Here is a 26690-nt window from a genome sequence, read left to right on the forward strand (position 1 = left end):
TGCAGGGTGTTGAACTGGATGATCCTCATAGCCCCTTCCAACTCTACAAGTCTATGATTCTATGAATTCTATACCAGCTTACCTGGGAGTTAGTCTCATTGAACTCAATAGGACTTACTTCTAAGTAGACACTACGGGATTGCATTTTAATAGATCATTTTTAAGGTCCAATTTCTCCCTTTTGGTTTCAGGCTACTACTTATTATTAGCCCCAAACCAACTACTCTAGGGAATTTAAATTGTTCAGTATTCTTTTTTCATTGTTACCCACAGAAGGGATGGAAGATAAACTGTTCCAAGGGTTAATATATCATAGTAGTGTATTGGCTGTGTGCCTGCCCCTTTAAGGAGAGACAGTCAGGCCGGATAGCCATTTGGATTTGAGGTTTGGAAATTCTGTCAACACCCACACTTGATGAACAAACATGGTCTCTTGGCTGCCTGCACTTCCAACCATCTGTTTGAATGACAGAATTCCTGCCTGTCTCATAAGTTGGTTGAAGTGTCTCTACTTGGATTGTTGAAGTGCCAAGTAGTATAAGTTCTGCAGCATTAAAGTGAATTGACTCAACAAATACCTCATCTTCTATATAGTGCCTCAGTTTGGTAAGACGGTACTACTGGCACCAGGAACCAAAACATCTGTAAAGAACTACATAACTTTTAGAAGACATCTGAAGGCAGTCCTGTATTGGGAAATTTTTAATGTTTGACGTTTTATTATGCTTTCATATTTTGCTGGAAGCTGTCCAGAGTGGCTGGGGAAACCCAGACAGATGGGCCAGTATAAATAATAAAGTTGTTGTTATATTTACCTATATATTAAAATAGCAGAAAGGCTAAATGGGAGAAGCACATTACTATGGGGTAGGTGGGTATGTGGTTGTCAAGTGGACACTTTGCTATACAGAGTATTTGATATAGCCAAACAAACCCAAAAGAAGCATGTTTGCCATTAACATTTTCCATGTAGACGATCCTATAACAGCCATTGGCTCTGGGTTGTTCTTACAGCACTTTAAGTAAACAGAGCATTCTTGAGTTGTGCCTTCTCCCCAAACCCTTTATACAGACCATATTGCCACTGCTGGTAGGATGCAGGAATAACCTTCAGACTACAGCTTCCATTATCCTCAGCCAGCATGGTGAAGGGTGATAGAAGCTGTAATCCATAGTATCCAGAAGGTAGCATTGCCTACCCCTGGCCTAAACTGACCCTTTTAGAATCAGAGCTTCATAATGTGCCCTCTTCACAAAGGGAGTTCCACTTCAAGATCAAGCTGGTAGGTTTAGGGCCTCCTGGGCATGTTTTGAGGTGTTGATAAAAGAACTGTCGGTGCTATAGACATATCGTTTATCAGTGAAATGTGGTATGTTCCATTACCAAGGCTCTGGAAAAAACCTGAATGACTGCTAGATGGTGTCCCAGGATTTGTAATTAAATAAGTGTGGGGATTTTTCTTTTTCTTTTAAAGAATGAAATAAAAGGACAAACATCACACAAACAATATTGGCTTTCTGCACATGATGAGTCATCAGCTTTGGTCATATATTATTAGACCATATGGTGGTGTGCCAGGATGAAAGCACTTGAGTATCAATTCATAATGAAGCCTCACTTTGCATCCTCTCACCATTCATCCAAAGCATCATGTTCTGCATTTTCATGTTGTACAAATTGCAAAGAATGAAACAGCATTCTTTGAAAAACTGTAATACCTGGCGTGATGAATTTAGTGTTGTTCTGGATACTTTTCTCCAGTTCCTTGACATTTGTTTCTTTTTCTGCAAAAGAGGCTTCTATTTTTTTCTACCTCATTCTCAGGGCACTTGAGAATTTCTTGAGAATTTCTATGTGGGTATGAGCGTACCTTGTCATTGTGGGTTGTGTCTGTCTGTTTCCAGTAAACATTTCTCCAGCAATCTGCAGCCTCCCCAGCTGCTTTTGCTTCCTAATCTGAAAAGGTCCCAAGGGAGGAGTTCCTTTAGGATGTCTTCACATGGGTCTTACTTGAAGCACAGGCACCAGAGTGCAGACCACTTACGAGATGGTCAATTGAATGAATGGAAGGAATACACACAAACACACATTGGCTGCTTCAAGAGTAAAGCAAGCACATGAAAACCCCTGCATTACACCCATGATATTTTCAACAAAATATTATTTCTTTCAAATGCAATTTCTACTCTCATTAACTTATGGTTAAAAAAAAATGTAGGAGAAATTTTCATCACAGCAATAAATGAATTGCCTCTTCTTCTTATGGTGATTGACAGTGTCTTATAAATAAGGATGGGATTTTCTGAAAATCTTGCTGCTGAGTTTATCCACACAGGGTTTTTTTTTTCCTTTCCTAATTCCTGTTTCATTCCTTGATCTTAATGAGAAGATCAAGTCTTTAAGGGTTCCATGAAAAATATGAGCGGTTCTTGCATATCATACACCCTAAGTTTCTTAAAGGAACCAGCTCCTAAGCAGATATATACAGCAATACCTGTAACAATATAAATATATGATAAAGACCAAGCTGGCTTTCTCCCGGGTAGACACTTGTCTGACAACACGAGAAATATATTTAATATTTTGGAAAAATTGCAAGTGAATATTAATACTAAAGCAGTCTTAATATTTGTAGATGCGGAGAAAGCCTTCGACAATATTTCTTGGAGTTTTATGAAGAAAAATCTTCAGGGGATGGGGGTTGGTCAAGGTTTTGAAAACGGTATAGGTACAATTTACTCAGAACAAAAGGCCAAACTAATTGTTAACAATGTGGTGACAGAGGAATTTAAGATAGAGAAAGGGACACGACAAGGCTGCCCAATTTCCCCATTGCTCTTTATTTCGGTCCTGGAGGTTTTGCTAAATATGATCAGAAGGGACCACTTGATTAAAGGTATACAGGTCGGAGCTAAACAGTACAAATTGAAAGCTTTTGCAGATGACTTAGTACTGACGTTACAGAAGCCAGAATCTAGTACTAAAAGAGTATTAGAATTGATTCAAGAATTTGGTCTTGTGGCAGGATTTAAATTGAACAAGTTAACAACTAAGGTTCTTGAGAAAAACTTAACACCGATTGAGAAAGAGGGGTTTCAGAAGGAGACAGGTTTAATATTGGTTAAGAAAGTAAAATACCTGGGGGTTAACATGACCGCTAAGAACTTGAATTTATTTAAAGACAATTATGAGAAATGTTGGTCAGAAGTGAAAAAGGATCTAGAAATATGGTCAAATTTGAAGCTTTCCTTGTTAGGTCGAATTGCTGTTATAAAGATGAATGTATTGCCAAGAATGTTATTTTTGTTTCAATCACTGCAAATTTTGGACAAAATGGACTGTTTCAAGAAGTGGCAGAGAGACATTTCTAGATTTGTCTGGCAGGGCAAGAAGCCCAGAAAAAAATTTAAAATATTAACTGATGTAAAGGAAAGAGGTGGATTCGCCCTGCCAGACCTTAAACTCTATTATGAATCAGCAGCATTCTGCTGGTTGAAAGAATGGCTGCTTCTTGAGAACACAGACATTTTGGATTTAGAAGGTTTTAATAACGTTTTTGGGTGGCATGCGTATTTGTGGTATGACAAGGTTAAAGCACACAAAGCATTTAAAAACCATATTGTCAAGAAAGCATTGTTTAATGTCTGGATAAGATATAAGGACCTACTTGAAAATAAAACCCCAAGGTGGTTGTCACCGATGGAAGCAAAGGCCCAGAAAAAGCTCAATATGGAGGCCAAATGGCCGAAATATTGGGAAATTCTGGAACAAGAAGGAGACAAACTGAAATTGCAGAGTTTTGAGAAACTAAAAGATAAAGTGCGAGATTGGCTTCATTATTATCAAATAAGGGAGGCTTACAATTTGGATAAAAAAATTGGCTTCCAGGTGGAAAAATCAAAATTGGAAACAGAACTGCTAGATCCCAAAACTAAGATACTTTCAAGAATGTATAACTTGCTGTTGAAATGGAACACTCAGGATGAAACGGTTAAATCTGCTATGATTAAATGGGCACAAGATGTTGGACATAACATTATGTTTGCTGACTGGGAACAGTTGTGGACCACAGGTATGAAATTCACGGCATGTAATGCCTTAAGAGAGAATATTATGAAAATGATATACAGGTGGCACATGACACCAGTCAAGCTTGCAAAATCTATCATTTGCCCGATAATAAATGTTGGAAATGTAAAGACAATGAAGGTACATTCTTTCACCTTTGGTGGACGTGCCCAAGGATTAAGGCTTTCTGGGAGATGATATATAATGAAATGAAAAAGGTATTTAAATATACCTTCTTGAAGGAACCAGAGGCCTTTCTCCTGGGCATGGTTGGCCAATTGGTTTTAAAGAACGATAGAACTCTTTTTATGTACGCTACAACAGCAGCAAGAATACTTATTGCAAAATATTGGAAGGCACAAGATTTACCCACTCTGGAAGAATGGCAGATGAAAGTGATGGACTATATGGAATTGGCGGAAATGACTGGCAGAATCCGAGACCAGGGAGAAGAGTTGGTGGAAGAAGATTGGAAGAAATTTAAGAACTATTTACAGAAACACTGCAAAATTAATGAATGTTAAAATGATGTCGGAATGAAATGAAGCGGTTTTAGTAACAATGTTAAAAAGGAGTATGTAAAAATGATTGGTTAATAGATGAAAATATAAGGTTATAACATGTTAAGATAAAGAACTAAGATAAAAACAAAGAGGGAAAGGATTTGCTGAACCAACTACTCGAAATGGAATACAAAAAAGGGAGGTGTGAGGAGGTCAGGGAAACAAGTGAATGAAAGGCAAAACATTGAAAGATGGACTTATTTTTTACTGTTTTTTCTTTTTTCTTTTTTTTCTACTCTGCATTTTGTATTATTTGCTTTTTTCCCTTTATTTTCTTATTATTTTTGTAATCTTTTTTTTGAAATTTGAATAAAATATCATTAGAAAAAAACAATATAAATATATGTATGAATTAATACTTATAAAATTATTAAATGGATTTAATAATTGTCACTTTTTTCCAGAAAAAGGCCCTGTGCCAGAGTGAGTGCACCCTGTCTCATCTTTAAAAAGGGGGGGGGGGCGGTGGTGGAAGGGAAACTCATTGGGACATCTATGTCACTGTCTGGTTTTGAAGTTGAAGTCAGTTGTTCTAGAGCAGGGCTAGAACTTCAGAACCAGTCACGACTCCTGGGTGTTGTGCCCACTGCCAAATATGCAGCGTTACTAGCCTGAGTAAAGGCCTTTTTCTTACTTACAAATGAGACCCTCTCTGTGTGTTTGGGCAAGAGCCAGAACAGCTTAATAGCTCCAGTATTGTAGATGAGACCTTCTAAATAGAATCTTACAAAGTCCTTCCATATATATATATATATATATATATATATATATATATATATACACACACACACACTCTCTCTCTGTGTGTGTGTGTGTGTCTCATCTTCCTTTCACCGAACTGTGGTATTTGTTATAGGCTTTCCCCACTAATATGTACCATACCGTAGGAAATTCCCAGGTGAACATATTACTATATATATATGCTTTTGTACCTTTAAAAGACTTTTGATGAATTCAGTGGCTCAGATCTTTACATGGAGTCTTTTCAGTATGCTCACCATAAGTTGCTCTTTGTTCGTCTGCTTTGAAAAGCTCTTCACCGCTGCGCAGTCCTATCAGATGACAGATAGGACTGAATTCCACTGGAACCGTTCAAACTCTACCATTGTGATGAGATGCTAAGCTCAATAAGCCTATGAGATACTGTTGAAGGGACTGTGTAATTGGGACTTAAGGATGAGATGGCACCAGTTTGCACTTGTGCAAGTCAGATGCGCTCTCTCTCTCACACACACAAACACACACTGTGATTATTGTTGTCCTGTTGGTGGGCAAGGGATAAACAAGCAGAGGCCTGGGAAGGGAACCAAGTTTGACCTGATCCTGTTAAAAATCTGTCTAAAATGTATAAGTTACTTTTGGAGTGGCATACAAAGGATGAACAAGTTAAATCAGTGATGATAGATTGGGCAAGAGATGTAGGACATAACATAATTTTTGAGGATTGGGAAAGATTGTGGAAGAGAGGGGTCAAGTTCACTGCATGTACAATGTTAAAGGAAAATATGATGAAAATGATGTATAGATGGTATTTGACTCCTGTTAAACTAGCAAAATTTATCACAATTGTGATAACCTATGTTGGAAATGTAAAGAAAAAGAACGAACTTTTTATCACATGTGGTGGACCTGCCCCAAGGTGAAAGACTTACAATGAATTTTTGAAAATATTGAAATATACATTTATAAAGAAACCAGAGGCCTTTCTTCTTGGAATAACAGGTTTGGAATTGCCCAAGAAAGATGTTAAATTATTTTTGTATGCCACAACTGCTGCTCAAATCTTACTAGCTAAGAAGTGGAAAATGCAAGAACTACCAACTGTGGAAAAATGGCAGATGAAGATGATGGACTTTTCAGAGCTAGCCGACCTGACCAGAAGAGTCCGCGACCAGAATGAGGAGGCGTATCAGGAAGAATCGACGAAATTTAATGACTACTTGGTTAAATATGTTAAGTTAAATTAATTGGAAAAAGCTTGCAATTACTAGTCAGGCTTAGGATTTAAATAAGTAATGTGATGAATTATTATGTTTAATGCTGAATTGGGAAGAAAGAGTGATGTTAAGTGATTAAGTTAAGATTATAAGAACCTTGATTTGGAAAACCGTTAAAATGATTTGCATTGAAATTCAACTAGGGGGATACGAGGAAGTCACTTAACAATGTTAAGAAGATTAGTTTCAATAAGGTTATGATTTATGTTTGTCTGTTTATTTGTTGGAGCGTTTCTTAATTGTGTGAAAATGAATAAAAAAAATTGGGGGGGAGTTTGACCTGATCCTAACAACTCCCCCTTATTATTCAGCTCAGCTGCTTTGACCCACATGGCAATCAGGATTGAAAAGAGGGGAAAGAAATATGAGAGAACTTCTCTTGCTAATACACACTAAGGTTGGGGGGGTTGGGGGGTCAAGAAACAGAAAATGTCTCTTCTTATCAGAATTGCAGAGGAGGAGAACTCAACCCAAACATTTGTTCAGGCAAGGTGAGGTGACCACCTCAGGTGGCACGTTCCACAGTAGCAGCATATCCCATTGTAATTCTCCACACACACCCCTTGTTCCTGATGTAGATCTTCACTTACGCCTTCTTCCCTGGTGGGGAGGCAGGGTGCCATTTTGTGGTTCACCTCAGGTGCCAAAATGGCTTGGGCTAGGCCTGCCTTTGTTGCTCATCATGCTTCAGAAAAATGCACTGAAGAGCCCCTTCCCTATTTCATGTGTAGCGAGTAGTAAGTACAGCCCATGTCACTCTTCAGAACTTGCTCAACTCAAAATATGGCCACTGATAGAAGCTAGATGCAAATGAACAATGCAGAGATGTGTTGTGTGAGATGATGGTGAACAGGATCTGGGTTATCACAATGATCATGAACCAGCATGATCTGAGAATTTGCACCAGAGTTCATTAATGGAGTGATTGCAGACTGAGATTCACATTTTACACACACACATACCCCACTGGATCCCAAGACTAGGGCTGGAGGAGAAATCACATGGATGGAGAAAAAAAGGTAAGCATATTAAACCAAGTCCAAAGGGAAATTCATGTTTTCTCTTTTAGTGTAACCCAGAACCAAGAAAATAAAGGGGTGATTAACCAGTTTTGTGGGTTGCCCTACAAGTCTACATCACAAAGCAAATGTCAATGCCAGCAGCTGCAGATTATGGAGTTATACTGAGACAAAGCCAACCTTAGAATTGTTGTAGCATGGGTCAGATAGCACAAAAATCACAGCAGTTCTAAAATAATTGATTTATTTAAAAAACAAATATTTCCTAATTGAAATACAGATTTCAATTAGGGTATATTTGTTTTTAAATAAACCCATTCTTTTGCAATCTGTTTTAATTAGAACCTGGATTTATGTGTCAGCAAGAAAGTTTTCAGCTGTGGGTGCATAAGTGATTCAAGTGAATGCGGTTGCTTTTGGTATAACAGTATTCTTGATATACCTGGAGGAGCCTCTGTCTCTTTTCCCATTAATGGTTGCCTCAGAAGCTGAAGCTCTGTGGTCCCTGGTCTGGCTCAGATTGCACTGCATATGGTCCTTCTACATTAGCATCACCTCCTGCTGGAGTATGTGGAGAAAAAACACGACTAACACCCAGTGGCATCTCATCAAATACTTCCATCCTGTGTTCCAGATCCTTCAGCTGAGGTGGTGCTAATGGAGAAGAATAATGTACAATGGCCTCAGATAACGCCTTCCTCCCAACCATCTCTGGAGCTGCTTAAGCAAGACCTGTGTGTCCTATGGGAAGGCAGATGCCTGGAAGCACAGGCTAGGGATCATATATCATTGGCTTCTAAAAGGACAATCCATCTGCCTGAGAGAATTCTGTTACTCTATATTCTAGTCTATTTTGTAGTAGTAGTAGCATTCCAAGACTGTATGAGTTATGAGCCTGAGGCAAGGAAGGACTTGTTCCTGTTAACAAAGGTAAGTGTTCTGTTTCCCCGGATACATAAGGGTTAAGTAGTTCTACTGTGCCTTAATATTGATAAAAGTTTCTAATCTAATTTGTCAAGCTCGGTCCATGAAGAAAAGCTCTGGGATGTGCTGACCAGCAATTTCATACACTGGTGTGACTTGAAAGTGGGCTGTCAGTTTAAATTAAGGAAAAGGCACAGCAGCAGCCCTGCTTTTTCAACTCTCAGTTATTAAGCAAGTGTTTTAAATGTCTAACTGACTCAAATCGTCATATTTTACCTGGTTTCTTTTAAGGATCTACAAGCTTTCCATACAGCATTTTCATCTACCCTGCTGATTCAGTCTGTACATTTCATCAAAGATAATCCAAACTGCACGATGGAGGCTGGAAAATGGAAGTCAGGAGTCCACACCAATTCTATAAACCCAAAGTAGGGAACCGGTGGGCTTTCCAGATATTACTGGTCTATAGTCCCTCCAAACCTCTGGCATTTGGCCATGCTGACTGTGGTTGATGGGATTTGCAGCCCAACAATGCCTGCAGGACCACATGTTTACCATCCTTGGTAGGAACAGTTGAACTGGGTGTTAAATCCCTTTGAATTCATTGGGAATAACATCTGAATAAACATGTCCATGGATGGACTGTTGGGCTGTTGAAACTCCACTGAAATTATTGGGACGCGAGCAAGTTACTGTGGGCAAAGTTGCAGCTTATTGCTATAAATAGAAGGGAAGACCATTTTAAACAGTGAGCCTTTGATTTCATAGTCTAAAACACAAATGCCCAGCTGTTGGAAAGGGCTAGGATTTCTTTTGTGTGAGGGCAGGGAAGGAGAAAAAACTTGTTATTGAGTGAAGCTTTGAAAAGTCTTTAATCCATTGCTGTTACAGACAGGGATGAAAAGAGAATGTCTCTCCCTCAAGTGCTCATGGGAACTATGATGACCCTGCAAATGGCCTTTGTGACGTGAGCAAAACTTTAAAACTGCAACTCCCTGCTGAGCTTGACATTCACTGGAAATGATTGCAATCCATGATAGCACAGAAGTTTGTATTCAACTACCTTTTACTCAGAGTAGAGCTACTGAAATTAATGGACCTAAGTTAGTCATGGCTATTAATTTCAATGGGTCTACTTTGAGTTACCTTACAGTTAGTTGACTGCCACCCACAACATATTTTCTTCTCCTTTTACTTAGTTTTCCATGTCAGAGTATAAGCTAACTATGATTAGTATGTGTAGCTATACCATCAAATTCTCTATCACTATCAATTCTCAGGTTGAAAACAGATTTCACTGATGTAGAAATATTTTCTGGAAAGTACTTCATGTGAATAGGCACCTTAAAAATAATTGCACCCCACCCACCCATCCCCATTTGGGTTACTGCTTCTCTGTTGTTTGCCTTTTCTAGGCAGGTCTACCTAAAGGGGTCCTGGACTGTGTCTGTGTAGCAGATCGTGGGGATTTCTGCACAGCCCTAATAGCAATGTGCATCTACCCCACATCACCAGTGCAATTTAGCAACATGGGCAAGTCATTTTGTTGTTCCCCTTGTTAATCTGGGAGTCAGAAATCCTTGCTGATCTACTGCAGGTTACTGAGACATCTGCAGACAGATACCAATCTACCTTCTGTCCACTCCTGGACTATACATATAGACCAATCTCCCTACTTCAGATGGCATCACTTCAACCCATTGAGAGGGATGGGGAGAGTGACACAGGACCAGAATAAAATTTACAGAGATTTGCAGTTTCCAAATAGGGCTACAGAGGGGGAACAATCAGAGTTGTGTCCTCTGACCTCACTTGCTGAGGGTATTACAAAATGAAATAAAAAGTGTTCTAAACCAATGGGGCTATGATTGTGATTATTAAATAAATTTGTATATTGCCCTTCATCTGAAGATCCCAGGGTGGTTCACAACAGCAAAATACAAAGAGCTATGCCACAATTGATGTATCAGATTTTTTTGGAGTGCCATGAGAGTTTTGTTGTTGTTCTGACCTTCTTTTAAATATTTGATATCTGCATTTGATTTGATTTCAGTATTTTATTTTATTGATACTATATGCTGAATACATGCTTCAACACAACGGAAACAATCCAACCTAAATGAAAAATAATTCAATATTTCACGCCTGACAGCTGATACATGATAGGTGATATACAATGCTGCATATTATACAGTATATATGGCAGCATTTCAAAGATGACATGCAGCATTAATTTGTATTTGACAGTTGACTAGTGATGGGGATTGGTAATATCTGGTACACAATGCACATTTACTTAGCTTGCAAAACACAAATGCATTTGAGGTAAGCTCCTTTGCCCCTGAAAATGATCGTACGCTTGCAACTTAAATCGAGAACATTATGAGATTATGTGATTATGCTGTGCCTGGGTGGCCTGTGCTCCTGAGAATAGGTGCTGCTATGTTAGCAGTTGGTTGGTGCCTGCTGTTTCCATTGCTGAAATTGACCTGAACTTTGGAAAATGGCTATGCAATCTATAAAGCTATACTGTGCCTCCTTTCATTTGCCCAAGGGCAGGATATGCATCATGTAAATGTGACCTTTGGTGTGTGTGGGGTGGAAGCAAGCCTTGTAAATTCCAACTGTTGGGAAAACAAGAATCTCCAATCATTTCGTAGGGCAGAGGAAGAGAAAAAGGATCTCCCTTGCCATATTAGCAACCAAATTTAAAAAAAATCAACCAAATCAATCAATTTTTAAAATTTGGCATTTGTCAGTCAACCACGTGGGAATAATTATATGATGTTTCAATGGCAAATGTATGCTGTGTTTTTATATTGTGATTTTATCCTGTGCACCGCCCTGAGACCTGCGGTTATAGGTCAGTATACAAATTTAAATAATAAATAATAATTTCAAATCTCAGTCTTTGTAGCCATTGTTCACTTACAGTAGACTGTTCTGTATGATTACAGTCCACAGGATTAATGAACCAGGATTAGTGATGACATGCAAGAGGTTCTATCATTGGATCATTCATTTGACCTGGCTTTGATTTGCCTGCATAATTGATTGACTAGCATAGTTAGCTTTTTCATAAATCTATTCTTCCTATGGTATGATTTCCCCACTGTTGCCCTTTCCACACACACACGCCATGCCATAAATGCTGCTGCCAACTCCTCCTCCAGGTGGCCTGCTATTGTTGTAAATATGAAGACTATTCTGGCCGCCAATCCCGGGACAAGATATTGTGACTCATGATGTTCACCGCAGGAAAAGAAACAATGTGTGGTTATCTAGCCAACATATGGGCCTCCCTGCTTACCCCCTCTACTACGATTCACAGACAACACTGCAAGGGTGTGCATCTACAAATAATGACATACAACAGGGGTAGCCAAGTGGTGCCCTTAAGATGACTCCCATCATCCTCTGGTAAATTAACCAATAGTCAGGGATGATGGGATTTGTAGTCCATCAACAGCCTGAGGGCAGCATGTTGGCTACCACTGCAATACAATTATGAATTATTTTTAAAAAAGATTAATAATTCATATCCAAAATGTTATTTTTAATTTGGAATTTGTCATTTGGTTTTCTGAATGGCAACACTGGAAAACCCACCAACTGAGAGCATTTGCAAGCATCTGTTTCAGCTGTAGCCTCTGGCCTCCAATTGCAGATCAAGTAGGTGACTGGTGGAAAAAATGTGGGCATACACATAAATGTGTAATTTATGCAAATTACAGCAGGATTGGCACCAGAGATCAGGGGCACATGGAACACTTTCCAAAATGTATCTCAAAGCTGTGAATTTCACAGATGGATTAAAAAAAAAATTAGCTCCTCAAGCACAAAGTATTAAATCACATACAAAGATGATGAATCCAATAACAAAATTACTGCAACAAATGTACTGATTTTAACCTGAGTTAGTTTCATCTGGGTAGATTAAACATAGCTCACCTTGGAGCTAATTACCAAATTTCCTCATCTAAATGGATTTTCCCTATAATATTAAATACAATAAATGACCTGGAACTTCAGCTGGTGACTTACATTGGCACATACTTAATCATCAAGTGACCTGGAGAGAGGGAAAGAAATTGCTGAGTATATTGATTCACTGAGAAAATGTTGACAATGATTTGCATAGGAAAAAACTAGACAATAGAAGTAAAACTTCTGGTCATTCCCCCAAGTTAAGGTTTACAAGATACATTTGCAGGAGCAGATTTGGGGTGAGGGGTGCTGAATAATGACTATGGTGATAATATAATAAAGGTCCTTTGTACATGACCATATTTGTTCATGCAGAGATGAAGGCCTGTGAACATGGGTATTGCCAATTCCTTTCATCACCAAACTCCCTGCAGCTGCAGAAACACACAAACAAAATTGCATCATGACCACAGCAGCTGCATCAGGACTGTACTAGATCCACTGCATAGCACCAGGTCATAATGTGAAACTGAGGTACTCATACCTCCAAGCAGAAGATACCTTCTTGATCCAACTTTGTCAGTGGAGGCTCAGGTGTGCTCAGTCTTGTTCACCAGCTATAGCCATTCCTGAACTATGCTAGCCTAGCCACATTCCTTTATGCTGTAGTATAAAGGAATTTTAGATTACTGTTACATTGTCCTACGTGGGGCTTCCCTTCCAGATGATTTGGAAGCTCCAGCTTGTGTACAACACTGCCAGTTCTGAGTAGTATAGCATGATGGAGTCACATAGTACTGGTTCTGTTGTAGCCCTGTCCAAGTCCCAATGCCAAGCAAACAGAGACTAGGGACATAATCCACATACTGTTATTTACTGAGCTGAATGCTAGAACAATAGGATCCAGAATGCAGCAGTCTGATTGGTCCGCAGGAGCCACCCAATCCATCTCCAGGTGGAAATGAATCAGTGACCTGATTGGCCTTCAGGAGCAGCCAATCAGGCTCCTGGATGAAGTGAATCAGCAACCTCATTGGCCTACAGGAGCAGCCCGGAATTAGCCAATCACACGGGGCCCATTGTGTAAATAATGTATATATAGCTAGACGTTTTGGGGAAAGTTTCATTCATTGCTACTATGAGCTCAATAAAGAGCATGAAATTCACACTCAACTCTGAGTATATTTCACATACGAAGTCAGGCTGCTCAGCTGCAAGTGGAGTCATTCCACCTTCTCCCCCTTTAGGCTGCTGTTCAGCAGACAAAGCTGACTCCTGACCCATGACAGTTTCTTCTGAATCCACTTTGGTCTCCTGTTCAGTACAATCAGGCTCCTGTTCACTACTGCTGCTAAAATATAAAACCCTAAATGGCTTGGGACCCAAATACTAGAAGGAGCACCTTTCCCTATATGTGAATCCCCCCATATATGGATATTGAGAACTGTAGAGGATGCTATACTCATAGTTTTGCCATTGGAGGAAGCCCGTTGTGTTCAGGTGTGGGATGGGGCCTGTTGTGATCCCTCTTACTCTCTCCCAATTATAAAGATAGAGCAAAAGTTATCCAGAATTACTTTAAGTGCATGAAGTGAAACTTTATACTGCCTTCAAAACAAACATGCCGTTTAGATGGACTGCCTTGTTAATTTTATTTACAAATGGTTAGTTGGCTTCAGGCCCAAGTATATTTGCATGGAATCAAATCCTCTGAAATCGATAGGGCTTACTTCTGAAGGAACAGATTAGGCAGAGGCTGTTATGCTTCTTAAAACAAGCCTACAGTTTCATTAGAAGGTCTGCAAAATATTTTAGAAGTATTTATTTGAAGATAATTTGGCATGGTTGTCCGGGCCTGATACAGTCTGTCCCTGACTGCATGGCAGACCTGCAATTGTGAGGGTGTGGTCAGTGGCAGGACTTGCCAGCACTTGGAACAGAACTCTCATGAAAGGGAGAGAAACTTGCAATGGATTGGAACATCTCCTTTTTTGAACGGGCTTTTCTTATTTAGAAAGGCAATTCAATAAAGTAGGTAATAGAGCACTTAAAAAAAAGTTTTTAAAGAAAGAAAAGGAGACAGTGGTGTTCATTGGTTAGGCCAGGGTGGATGCCCTCATGCCCCTTCCTTGGGTAATATTCCTCAGGCCATACCCTTCATGGCCCCTGTTATCTGCTTTCCTTGAGTGCTTTTGCTTGACTGGAATGTTTGCTTAGACTGTGATCTTTGATTTTCCCTAGATCAAAGATGGAAATGTAAGCGCATGTATATGTGTAAAAGCCTGTGTTCCTGGAATGCAGCATCGCTCCTCCCATTTTTGTCACTGGTCCCACCCACATCTGCCACATGGTCCGCAGAAAATTCCTCTTGAGGGAATGTGGTCCTTGGTTTGTTTGTCCCCCGCCCCCTTCCCTGTATTAGGCTGTACCAACTGAGAGGGAACCAGAATAAGAGTTTCTCCTCATTTTGTATTGGCCACATATATAGATTTTAGATAATCCTTGAGAAATGCTGCTGAATTGATTTCCCCCCAAAAAATCCACTTTATTGGTGAAACACAGAGATCATTTCAAGGTTAGGTCCTGGTATGAGTTCTGTATGCCCATTTGTAAATTAGAGCAGGATGCTTTAGTCAATTAGTTGTGTGATTAATTGATTAAAGCACAGGTTTTTTTAAGCCTTGCTGGTAATCGTGAGTGACCTTAAACAGAGGAATCTGCCCTCTTCACCCATCTGAGGGGAATTTAAAGTGAAGAGAGGGAGAAGTTGCAACACTGCCTGCAAGCCTGTTGCTTTTGTAAAATTCTTTATGGCATATTTAAATGGGCAACATATCCTGTTCCTTCTCCAATTCATCTTCACAATCAGGCTGTGAGGTAAGCCACTACTATTTCCTTTTTACAGAGGATAAATGGTGGGAAGGCCACCCAATAAATCTAGATGTTGTCATGGGATTTGAGCCTAACAGCACCACCCAAAATGTGCTTATTAAGTACCCCTGAGTATGAAGGGGACTTTGCTAGACTTCCTAGAACATGGAGTGTTCTCCCTTCACTACCTTTGGCACAATTGAACACTTGCTGGGGTGTGATTCTTGTCAGGAGTTCAGCCTACACTGGAGTAGGACCCTGGCAGAGACACATGCCCAACTGGCATGTTCCCTCCCTCCTGGTTGATCATCCGGGAGCTTCATAAGCTTTCTTCAGCCCGAACATCACAGTGACTGATGCCAACCGACACCGGCACACTTAGGGATCCGCAGAGTTTGCACAGTTGCGTAACAGACCTCAGCAACTCAGCATATTGGCTAATCTACTTTATTTACATATAAACACACACAGAGCACTGCAACATGGCTCCCTCTCTCTCTAGCATCAGACAGCAAAGAGAGAAAGAACAAAGGACAATAGTCCCACTTCATGGAACACAGTTACACAAACATCCTGTCTCCGTCACTTCCCACTCTGTGGAGTCAAAACACACACCATCATGTGAAAGACAACAATCCTATGACTGCAATCATAGATCAGGAATTCTAACAATTCTTTCCTGGGGATCCATGCTCTTTTTACCTACACCACAGTGTGCCTCAGGCCCTAAATCCCAGATCCAAGTGGTGAGAGCACAGAAGGAGGAATTCAACAGTCTGCTCTTCTGATTTGTTCCATCAGCACAAAGGTCTCTGCAAACCCACTTTGTGCACACTTTTCCCAATGTACACATTTTTAAACCCTTTCTTTTCGCTTCTTTCTCTGTTTGTTGGAGAGCTACACCACAAAATTCAGAGAACTAGAAGTCTTGTAGGATATCTCTGTGCGCACATTGCTTCAGGAAATGTGGATTAGGTAACTTTGCATTACCACATCTCTTTCCCTTCCCAAAACAGGACTTGGAGAAAGAGAATGGGTGGGTGAGTTGGAGAATGTGCAGGCCCCATGTTCATCCCAGTTTCCATTCCATTTGTAAAGTTTTTGTTTGCTTATTTTAAGCAGAAGCAAAAACCCACCACCAAAAACACACAATTGTCATGAGGGGTCCAAGGTCGATCTTTAAAGCTTAGTATTTATTTTCTCCACAGCCAACCCAAGTTGTTAGAAACTCTTGCTGCTTGCAGTACTAGCACACTGAGACCTTCCAAATTGTGGCTGTAAAGGGCCCAGGGATGGACCCAATGTGATGATACACCATTCCTCCCCGGATGCCATGGGTCCCTCCCAGAGCCATCTGCAATGACAACTGGAATGTTTGTGTGACAGTTGCTGCCTCATCAAGGCCTTTTAGCTGACTAGACCTATTGATACATAGCAGAAGTTGAGGGGACCAGACTTTCAAGCTGTCAGACATCATCTGCTGTTGCGTGTAAGTTTATTCAACCTCCCAGCACAAAGTGAAATATAATTTGTACACAACTAATAATTTAAAACCAGAGTTAATTAGCTAAATCCTGATAAAAATGACTTAACAGGTCTATATTTGACTGTATGTCCTCTTGAACATGTCAAAAGTACAGGCGTGACATTTTTATTTCCAAATAATTTCTACTGACATATTTGGCGCTGAAAACCTTTCACAACTTGGCTGTTAACAACACTTAATTATCAGGAAGATTTTCTCTTTGAGGTGGCTGTATGCAGTGGTGTAGCGTGGGTTGTCAGCACCCGGGGCAAGGCAAGTAATTTGCGCCCCCTAACCCGTGGATTTGCGCCCCCTAACCCATGGATTTGCGCCCCCTAACCCGTGGATTTGCCCTAACCCCAGATGTTGCGCCCGGTGCGGCCCGCCCCCCCTGCACCCCCCACGCTACGCCACTGGCTGTATGTATGTGTGTACATGTGTTGTCGCCCAGTTTTTAGAAGGACCACGAGGGCCCTCTTCTCCATCTGGTCCAATGCATGCAATTTCTCAGCAGAACAGAAGATCAGGGGCTCAAGATAGATGCTAGATGTTCTCTAACTCTGTCTTCAACAATTAAGAGTGGCAACTCTCGACAAAGTAAGAAAGTTAAGTGTGAGTGGCAAACAGCTGGCTTGAAAAGCCTCTGGAGAAACAAACTCGTTTCCCTTACATTTAATTAACAAAAAAAGGAGAATGTGTTTCTGAAGCAAGCATATTTTTAAAAGTATATTGGGGGGTAGGGGGCAGAATAATTCTTTTCAAAGAAGTGGAAAGCTATTGTAATGCTGTCTCCGTGGAAATGACAGAAAAACAAGAAAGAACTGGTAATGCTTTCAGAATAAAAGCGGCCCACTTTAAAGCATTTAACTTAAGAAGGCATCTAACTCAATACTGTTTACACTGACTAGTCAAGGGGACTCGGGTGGTGCTGTGGTCTAAACCACTGAGCCTCTTGCGCTTTCTGATTGGAAGGTGGCAGTTTGAATCCCCACAATGGGGTGAGCTCCCGTTGCTCTGTCCCCGCTCCTGCCAACCTAGCAGTTCAAAAGCACACCAGTACAAGTAGATAAATAGGTACCACTGTGGCGGGAAGATAAACGGTGTTTCCATGTGCTCTGGCTTCTGTCACGGCGTGCCAGAAGCAGTTTAGTCATGCTGGCCACATGATCCAGAAAGCTGTCTGTGGACAAACGCTGGCTCCCTCATCCTGAAGCGAGATAATAATAATATAAATATTTTTTTTATTTATTTATACCCCGCTCTCCCCTGACAGAGCAGGGCTCAGGGTGGCTAACACCAGTAAAATTACAATTAAATACAATTTAAAATAAAAAAACCCAATTTAAAATACAGGTTAAACTATAATTTAAAATGCGGCCTCATTTTAATAGTAGCCCATAGATCAAAACCGTAAGGGGAGGGAAACAGAAGGGTCAGACTGAGTCCAAACCAAAGGCCAGGTGGAACAGCTCTGTCTTGCAGGCCCTGCGGAAAGATGTCAAGTCCCACAGGGCCCTAGTCTCTTGTGACAGAGAGTTCCACCAAGTCAGGGCTAGTACTGAAAAGGCCCTGGATCTAGTTGAGACCAATCTAACCACCTTGCGACTTGGGACCTCCAAGGTGTTGTTATATGTGGACCTTAAGGTCCTCCGCAGGACATACCAGGAGAGGCGGTCCTGTACTCAGCCTTTGACTGGACTTAACTGTCCAGGGATCTTTTACCTTTTTTTTACCTTTTACACTGACTAGCAGTAATTCTCCAGGGTTTCAGAAAGGAGACATTCCCAGTCCTCCCTGGAGATGCAAGGGATTGAATCTGGGACATTCGATGTGTCAGAGATTCTCCCACTGAGCTATGGCACTCCCCTCAAGCAATTAAAGGCAAAGAGGCCTTACATTCAAACTCCTCACACTTTGGGCCTTGCCGAACTATGGAAAAATATCCATCAAGTTCTTCTGCCTTCCTTTTCCAACAGTTCTTACAAGGGTGGACTTTGGTCTTTCAAATTTCAGCAGTGACCTGCGTGAGGCCAGAATTAGGAAAACTGCTTTGCAAAAATGTATATAATTAGGATAGATTCACATTAAAATACTGATGAATATTGACGAGGATTTTTTTATTTTTTTAAAAAAAAGGAATCACACCTTGCTGCGGAAATGTGGATAACTTAACAGAAGAGTAGAAAAATGAGAGAACGGAGACTGATGGATTTGCCTATCCCTAGTTGTACATAGCCCAGGGAAATGTATTTGTGGGGAAAGAAGGCTTTCCCCATTGGCCACTAAGATTAGTGGTCTGGTTTTTATGTGAAAAAGAAAGAAGAAAAGAAACAATTGGTTGATCTACTGGGCATGCATTCGTTGATGTTTTCTTTGTTATTTTTCTTATCGCTTAGAAATATAAGTGTAATGTTGTTAATGTCAGTATGTATGGAATTACTGAATGAATGTTGTTAATAAATATAGTGAAAGTGTTTTTTTAATAATAATAATAATAATAATAATAATAATAATAAACAACAAACAAAGGACTCTGACACCTGGATGATGAGGGGGGACAAGATGGCTGCCGAGTGCTTGAAGCAGGGTTTTGAGCTCTAAGGCCAACTCTAAGGCAAGTTTCTGCTCTATAACCAACCCTTAGCACTTGTTTTTATCCTCTCTTCCGTTTTACTTCTTAACTCTTTTTAGTGCTTCGTTTTGTTGTTTTAATTTATTGTTTTATCTCACCTGGATGAAATGTTAGTTGCCCAGCCCCCCCCCCCCATTCAAAAAGGAAACTCTATGGTTAATCAGTAGTTTCAGCTATTGCTTTGCTTTGGTGTTAAACAGCTCAAAGTTTTCACAGTGGAATTGGATTTTTCTATTAAGAAAAGGTTTCCGAAACCTTCATTTAATTGGCCCATTCAAATGAAAGAACCACGAATTCCTAGCAACAAGCACTTTCATACATCAGCATGAAAACAGAGAGCTGTTTCCTGAAATGGGAATGACACAACCATGGTTTCCCCCCACTTAATGTCTTCATTATTAGTGTAACCTCCATTCCGGTCTTTTTCTCATCAAGTGCTCTGTAAATAAGTGGCAGCATTTTAGAGTGGAAATGACAGCAAGGCTAAGAAGAGCCTCACTTCTTGGATAGCTTTTACCTTAAACCTTAATATTATTTAGTGCATGAGAAACACTGAGGAAGTTTCCTTGCATGGAGCTATGGAAACAGAGCAATTGCGAATTTGTTGTACTATTCTAGGGCTCGATGATGTCAAATATAGGCCAAAAGTATATTTAAAACACGCCCGCCCACCCCCACCCCCAAAAAAACCACCACTTCAAAGGCATGCATAAACAAATTGAAGGCAAAACGTGCGGCATAATATAGGACCTTAAAGGGCTTGATAATGTCATGTTCCTTTTCAGTATACAAAGTGTTTTACTTTCGCTTATCTTTTCTACAACCAGTAGACACCATCAGAAGTGCACATAAAGGGTAGGATCCAGAGGAACAAATGTCTCTTCACAGGGAACTGTAGGAATTGTAGCTCTGTGGAGGGAACAGGGGATCTCCTCACAACTCTCTCTATCCTTAACAAACTACAGTTCCCAGGATTCCTAGAGGGAAGCTGTGACTGTTTAAAGTGCTACCATAGTGCTCCCAATGTATAGTGCAGATAACAGCAAACTATAGTGACATCCAGTGATGACTGTCTACTGGAATCCATCAGAAGAATGGGGAGGGAGCGATTTCCAGTGAGCTACCATCAGTGCCCTGCACTCTCCCTAACTGGGTCACCCAAACCATTGGAGCAGATTGGATTGGTGAAGGCCATGATTGGTGGAAAGTGGATTGCTGAAAACTGGCCCCTTATCTCTTCGACTGATAAATTCCCTTCCATCACCAGACAGTCCCTATGAAATACCAGCCACAACGACTTCCTCCTCATGTCAATGCTTCTAAACTCCCCCCTCCCCCAAAAAAAGCAATAAGGCTGACCCAAAAGGGTCAGCAAAGCTGATGAACATTTTAATCAGGTGGGCAAACTGTCACTCTGCTGCAGTGTGACCCCCTCCTCCCCTGGCTTTCTATTCAGTTTGCAAGCACTTTGCTAATCTAAAAGAGGTTGAAAAGACAGAGAGAGAGAAAGAGAGAGAGAGAGAGAGAGAGAACTGGAAAGGGCAGGATCATAAACAACTGGGTAAGTTACTGGGTTCAGTTTCAAAAATAATATGTATGATTGTACGGCATGTGCAATTTGATACTGTCATATCTTCCTCTCTTGGCGAAGCACTTGCAAATTCATTAGAGATACGAAGGAATTACCTCCCCCAGCAAAAAATAAAATAAAATAAATTGCAGATTGGCATCACAGATTGCCCCTTTGTTCTTGACTGGATTGCATACTCCCTGAAGAAGGAGGTATATATACCTTGGGAGTACTCTTAGATCCATCACTGGCACAAGAGCCACAGGTATCCTCAGTGGCCAGGAGTGCTTTATTCTGGCCTTGGCTGGTACACCAGTATTGGCCATTCCTGAGCAGGGATAGATTGGCCACATTGATCAGGGCCTTGGTAACATTGACCCAGGACTACTGCTCTCTATGTGGCTGTGAAATCACTTGAAGGCAAAGGCTGTAGTCCACAGGTAACAATCTACTTTGCAGGCAGAAGGTCCAGGTCCAATCAAACCCCAGAGGGCCACTGCCATTCATTGTAGACAAGACTAAGCTAGAAGTACCAATGTAAGGCAGCATATGTTCCTACATGAAAGAGACCTGAGAGGGGAAGTGGTGCTGAAGAACAGCAGCTCAAGGAAACAAAGGCTGCGAAGAGAAATGGGATTCCCCACCTACTCGACTCCACTTCATACTCTTTTAAAGCAGAATGTTTACCCCAGAAAAAAAAATTATAGGTGAACATTTAGGGCAGCCCTTGAAAGCAAGAATAGATCAGCCTGTGGTATGATGCACTGTGGGTATTGTACTTGCAGAGATTTCACGTGTCTGTCCTTGACTTACTTTCAAGAGTCTGCTGCAATTGGATTCTTGAAGATGCTTCCTCGCCCCCGCTCCCTTTCCTGGTTGTTTCTCACCTAACAGTGACACTTTCCAGCATGGCTCTCTTGTGCTGTGTCGTTGACATTCTGCAAGGACCAGGAAGCAGAAGATAAAAATCTTTCCTATTATCCCTCCAATGCTGTGTCACAGATGCCAGCTCCAGCACAAATTATAAAACTGCAGGGCAGATTTATTGCATGACAGTGACTATAACAGCTTCAGAGGGGAATAATGACTTCACATCAGGAAGCGTAGGCCTCTTAAGACCCTGCCTCTACCCTGGAACTTTACAAAGCAAGCACTGAAAAGATGCAGCTTGGTGTGTGTGCCAAAATAACTTTGTTAGAAGGCATTTGAACCTCATGCAGCGTCCTTAAATCTGGGAGTTCGGTTATAAAGATATTGCAAAGAGATATGGTGAGGCATCAATAAAAGGGTGGCAGTGTGGTAGCAACCAGAGCATTTGTGTGTGTGTGTGTGTGTGTGTGTGTGTGTGTAGATGATTTTCCACAACACTAGTAAACAAAACAGCAAACACAGCATTTTACATTCTACTTATTTTTTTACACACGGAGAAAGGTACCTCCTTTTGCTACATACACATCAATCTAGGCTTGCTATAAACCAGATCGGCATCTGCAAACATACCTCCAAAGCACCATATTCTAGATAATTGTTGTTCGGCTCCCCTTTTCCTCTTGAAATTGAGAATGTCAAGTATCATTATATAACATGAGCTGAACAGCATAATTCAATTGGCAGTCTGTAGAATGGTAATACATCAATTTCCTCCAGGAATTGCTATTTATTTTAAAGCGAGAAGTCGTTCTTTTAATGCTTTACATTAAACATAGTGCGCTGCATATAGTGTTAGACTCCAACTCTCATCAGGCCCAGCTAGCATGGCCAGTGGTCCAGGATGATGGGAATTGTAGCCTATCAACATCTCGAGACACCAGGCTGGCAACCCCTAATCTATATTGACATCTATTGAGCTCTATCCTGAATCCTGTTTCAGAACTTAGCTTTGAATAATGCCCAACTAATCATGTACAGCATGAACTCAGCAAGCATGCACAGCCTAGGGATTTGGATGAGTTATGTTCAAGGTACTGGCAGTATGTTCTATGAGTGTTTGAGCACCTCGCCCCTTAATTTTTATTATCGAGTCATATAAGCAGATTGCTATGGCTTTAGAGATGGAGGGAGAAATTCAATTCAGACAACATTTAAATGCAAACCTACCTAATCTGAACTTTGCAAAACAATACACAAACCAAAAGAAACCAGACCTTCAGAATTTGCACATCTCCAGATCTCACAATGCAGTTCTCCAGCCAAGTAATCTGTCCCAGATTGCATATACCAGGGTAGATTACAAAACTGGTGCACAAAATTACTGGTTGCAAAAATATGTATATTAGGCAAAATTGCATACAAAATTTCATATAGTGGGTGAAATCTGTACTAAAATGCTGATGAATTTTCATGCAGCCTTCTTTTTTCATTTTCTTTAAATGCACACTGACTGATGTGGAAATGTGGAGAGCTGAATTTAAGATTAGAAAAACAAGAAACAGAGAGAAATTGAACTTGACAGTTTCACTCATCCCTGTTCAGCTTAATGTGTTGATGCCACGAAGAGGTTAATGACCAAGAAGTAGAGAAGATTAACTTCTGGTCTAGAAAGGCTTTTCAGCAGATACATTTCACCATATTATATGTTGTACTGTTGAAACCATAGATAAAGACTGATTTGGAGCTGTTTATGAATTTCATTTTAATTTGCACACTACCCCATAAAAAGAGCCCTAAATCCAACCACATTCACAATGGGAATACTGGGAAACAAAACACAATGAGAGAACAGAAATCACAGCTTTTGCTAACAGATATGAAATAGGAAGATTTGCTTGCAATTTCATCTTGCAACTCTCATTTCAGCTGAACTCTACTTCATATTAAGAAGATGGATATTTGAAATGTAAAAAGGAAACCATTCTCTTAGGAAAAACATTTCAGTTCCATTTAGCTCTGCACAAATTCATTTGTAAATAAATTCCACTTGTTAAAATCCACCATATGAGGAACGCAGCTGGAAGAACTTAAAATAGTAACAGTATCCCACGGAGAATACTCATTTAAATCAGTTCATCCTTCCCTTGTGTGATAAAGGAATCTCTATCCATCTTTGCTTAAAGTTATTAAATAGCTGGGGAAGGTTTAACTCAAATGTTGTTTGTATTTATCATCTTCCTTAAAAACAAAGATAAAGTCCCTGTAGCTAGACTCTCATTATGGTCTAGCAAGAGCTTAGATTGTTATTCAAAGACATGAGGTGAAAATCTCATAGCAAAACCTGATTGGGCTTCTTCTGTTCAATATTTGGAATGTGACTAGTGCTAAAGTACAATTTGCATGAGCACAATTGGGCAAATGCATCATTGATTTTAGGGCTTATCCACACTTATCTTTTGCCCTGCACATTCTAGACATAGGTCCACACTTTCTCTGTCCATGTCTGACCACTTACTTACCCACCCCCCACCCCACCACTTTCTCTGCAAAAGCCTGCTCTTTACTGCTGATTCAGAGCAAATGGCAATCTGTGGGAAGCCCGATCTTTACCGCTGACTTGGAGCAATTTGGGTTTTCCTTGGATTGCCATTTGCTCTTATTCAGTGGCAAAGAGTGGGTTTTCATGGGGAAAACAGCAGGGCTAAATAAATAAATAAAGTGTGCGCTCAGACCTGGACCTCGGAAGCCCAGATCTATGCAGTGGCATAGGAAGGGGGAGGGGGCGGTCCACCCTGCGTGCTATCTCTCAGGGGAGTGACAAGAAGGCACCCTGGGGGGGGGGGCGCCCCACCGCCCCCGGGCACGGCAGCGTAAGCCGCTGCCATCACACCACCACAGCCACGAGTGGAGGATCCTTCTGCTGTCCGTACGGTGCATGTGCGCCGCCGCCATACGTAGTGGCACCGCACATGCGCCGTATGTAGCAATGCCACACATGCACAGTACGTAGCAGTGCTGCACATCCGCCGCCGGGCGGTTTGCCCTGCCCTGCTGCAGCCACGAGCAGAGGACCACGCCGCCGTGAGTGGAGGATCCCGCTGCCACCTGTACAGTGCATGCGTGACACCGCTGTATGCAGCGGTGTACACGTGTGTGCCGCCAGGCGGTTTGCCCTGGCCCTGTGGGCTCTCGTCACCCCGCCCCAGGTGCTGGAGAGCTTTCCTTCGCCCCTGGATCTATGGCTAGAAATGTGGAAGGTAAGTGTAGATGAGCCCTTAGACAAGTTCTGATCTCCTGCATCAACTTCAATAGGACACCTGGGTGTTTGCCTTTTGGTTTCATTGGCTCAGTAGCATGTGTTCTTGGGGTGAGATTCAACCAAGTTTTACTCAGAGAAGACCTATTGAAATTAGCCATGTTCATTCATTTCAGTGGGCCTACAAACTTAGTTGATTGTCACCCTCGGACTTTCTATCACCTTTTTCATCAATGGCTATAATAATAATAATAATTTATTATTTATACCCCGCCCATCCGGCTGAGTTTCCCCAGCCACTCTGGGTGGCTTCCAATTGAGTGTTAAAAACAATACAGCATTAAATATTAAAAAGCTTCCCTAAACAGGGCTGCCTTCAGATATCTTTTAAAGATAAGATAGCTGCTTATTTCCTTCACATCTGAAGGGAGGGTGTTCCACAGGGTGGGCACCACTACCGAGAAGGTCCTCTATCTGGTTCCCTGTAACCCCACTTCTCGCAATGAGGGAACCACCAAAAGACCCTCGGTGCTGGATCTCAGTGTCCGGGCTGAACAATGGGGGTGGAGACGCTCCTTCAGGTATACTGGACCGAGGCCATTTAGGGCTTTAAAGGTCAGCACCAACACTTTGAATTGTGCTCAGAAACGTACTGGGCTAGATTTTATAAGCTTCTGAACATAGAATTTTATTCTGGTTTCCATCTACATACACAGGATCCAAGTTGGCTTGTGAGACCATTTCTTCCACACCAGGTTCATCTGCCCCACACTTGATATCATATGTGATGGTCAGTGTGGGGCATGTAGAGAAATGCTTGCATCAATGGTGCAACTGATTTTCCCACCCTTACCTGTACCATAAACAAGGGGGCTCCTTTTCCAGACACAAAGACTTCAACCTTGAAAGATGCAACTCCAAAGATCATGTAAGCACCTATCTATATCATTCCACAAAGTTGTTTTCATAGTTCCAGTTTCACGAGTCATTCTGGGACTCATTCCATAACTTGAAAAAACACAAGTAGCAATCTTTTTTTTTTTTTATAATATATTTATTAAAGTTTTCAAATAAAACATATATCAAATAAGCACTTATCGTTGTCCATTTAACATCTTTCAATTGTTACATGGGACTCCCCCACACCTCCCGCATACACTTACATCATTATTAAATTATTTTCAAGCAAATTATCATTTAACTCATCTTAATTAATAATCTTAATTTGGTTTGACATATAATTCGACTTTAAATCTATTTTAATGGTAGACAATTGTCTGCACTGGCATCCTATTCAGCACTCAGCCAGATTACAATATTTTTGTAAATAAGTCTTAAATTTCCTCCAGTCTTCTTCCATCCTTTCTTCTCCCTGGTCTCGAATTCTGCCGGTCATCTCGGCTAGTTGCATATAGTCCATCAGTTGCATCTGCCATTCTTCCACAGTGGGTAGCTCCTGAGTTTTCC

At 40.9% G+C, this 26690-nt stretch overlaps 1 long non-coding RNA gene across 1 annotated transcript in view; it reads right to left on the bottom strand.

The window, feature by feature from the left end:
* LOC310743792 overlaps positions 1-26690 on the bottom strand; it is a 37212-nt gene that overhangs the window by 1635 nt on the left and 8887 nt on the right. Inside the window, exon 2 of the long non-coding RNA XR_014539226.1 lies at positions 21911-22035. This is a non-coding gene — a long non-coding RNA (uncharacterized lncRNA). The remainder of the gene's footprint in view (positions 1-21910; positions 22036-26690) is intronic.

Source organism: Podarcis filfolensis (assembly GCF_964270895.1).
Source record: "Podarcis filfolensis genome assembly, chromosome: 1".
Classification (NCBI taxonomy): domain Eukaryota; kingdom Metazoa; phylum Chordata; class Lepidosauria; order Squamata; family Lacertidae; genus Podarcis; species Podarcis filfolensis.